This window comes from Lepisosteus platostomus, chromosome 2, assembly GCF_059453375.1.
Source record: "Lepisosteus platostomus isolate fLepPlt1 chromosome 2, fLepPlt1.hap1, whole genome shotgun sequence".
NCBI lineage: Eukaryota > Metazoa > Chordata > Actinopteri > Semionotiformes > Lepisosteidae > Lepisosteus > Lepisosteus platostomus.
Window position 1 is genome coordinate 53117516 of NC_142612.1, and position 2209 is coordinate 53119724.

General features: G+C 37.8%; 1 pseudogene; it reads left to right on the forward strand.

Moving 5' to 3' along the window:
* Positions 1-1079: 1079 nt before the first annotated feature.
* Positions 1080-1926, forward strand: LOC148676488 (olfactory receptor 10A6-like; annotated as a pseudogene).
* Positions 1927-2209: the final 283 nt, after the last annotated feature.

Here is a 2209-nt window from a genome sequence, read left to right on the forward strand (position 1 = left end):
TATTTTAAACCTTGCAAGTGTTCATGAAAAAATAAGTTTAAACAAGACCAGAGTTAAAGAATTTGATGTAGAAAATGCTTATGAGAAAGGTGGAATACTGTACATACTGTATGTGTATCTAATGTTATTTTCAGCTACCACTACTACCTATATAATAATATATTTCTTATTATATATTATATTATATCAATTAAAATTATTTTTATATTGCACCTTTCACAACAAGGTTGCCCCTAATATTTCTATTACAAAATATTACACTATATTTAAAAAAACCTTGCTGATCGTGCACTGAGAATTACCGCAGCATCCCTTGCTCATTGTGAAGGAATCCGTATATCTAGACTTGGGTCAATGTACTCATTTATTCTGGGGCCTAATTTCTATTGCACAGATACTAACTTTTTGCTGATAATGTACAAATATATATTTGAAAAACGGAACATTGAATTTAAATGACTTAGCATTATGTCAGAGAATAGTACGTACCATGTATATTTACTTTATTTCCCCGATGTTAATTCAATATAAATGGATGTCAAGCACAGTGGCACAGTAGTTAGCATTGCTGCCTCACAGTACTATGGCCCTGGATTCAATTTTAGACATTGGTAACTATCTGCTTGGAGTTTGTATGTTTTTCCTATGTTAACAAAATACTGGTCTTATTGACAAAAGAAATACTGGTAGATTAGCAGCTTTTGAGAAAATTGTCCCTGGTGTGAGTATATGCGTGTGATTTTTTTCTGTGGTGTGCCCTGTGGTGGGTGGATGTGTGCCCTACCTTCTGCCGTTTGCTTGCAGGGCTAGGCTCTGGCTTCCCTGTGACACTGGAAGAAAATGGATGGTAAGATTTATTATATAGTATAATACTACTGTATTTTACACAACGATGATTCATAAAAATAAAATGTTCAGCATGGCAATACTAAAAACAAAATGTTTTCTGTAAATTGTTTATTTTCTATAAATATTTTATTTTTTCATATCCTTCTATGAAATCAAACCGATAGTAATGCAAATATGCATTAACTCCCAGGCACCCCTGTCTCCTGTCAGAGTCTCTGGAATTCTGAGTCATGAACAGCTCCAATGTCACCCTGCACTCTGAGTTCATCATTGTGGGAGTGCCAAGCCTGCAGGAACACTACAATGCACTCTTCATTGTCTTCCTCATCCTCTTCCTGGCCACCTTCCTGGACAATCTCCTTATCGTTCTGTTGGTAAGCCTGGACCACCGGCTCCATTCTCCCATGTTCATCCTGCTGTGGAACTTGTCCCTCTCAGATATTTGTCTGATGACAACCATTATACCAAAGTTATTAGAGGTTCTGCTGGGACATGGCAGCAGTATTTCCTTCTCAGGCTGTTTTGCACAGATGTATTTTTTTATCTCATTTGCTGCTGTTGAAGAGTTCCTTGTTGCAGCTATGGCTTATGACAGATATGTTGCTGTAGTGAAACCACTGCATTACAACACCATCATGAGCACCAATGTCTATATTACAATGGCAGCCATAGTCTGGGGGCTGGGCTTCCTTGCACCACTTTTGTCAGTAGTATTGGCAAGCACTTTGCCATTCTGTGGATCAAATTATGTCTTGCACATTGTCTGTGATTACCCCACTGTGATGTCATTGGCCTGTGGTGATTGACCTGCTGTTACAGGTCAAGTCAATTATACCTTGATAGTCGCCATGATTGTAATCTATATCCCCTTTCTCTATGTCCTATGGACATACTGCAGAATTGTGTGGTCAGTGATAAAAATGAAAACTGTGGAGAGCCGTCAAAAGGCCTTCTCAATGTGCTCTTCACACATGACTGTGGTATTTCGTTACTATGTAACTGCTGCTGTGGCATATATTGGACTGAGTGGAAAGTATCCCCCAAGAAGGACGCATCTTCATTAATAATCTTCAGTAATCCGAATCCCTACTGTGGATAAGTAAACCCCATGTTCTACATTGCGTCTCGAGAATTTAATTGTTACTTCAACACAAGTTGTTATCAATTTAATTCATGAATGATGTATTTACTTCTGAGTCTAGTGTAACAGTGGGTAATAACACTGATTAGCGATTTGGTATAGCTGAACGATATATTGAAATATATTCTCTGTTGTGTATCTCTTTGTGTTTGCATCTCTTCGGGATTATACACCTTGTATATTGATAACCCTCACAGTAAGGTCTGCCACCTGTATCCA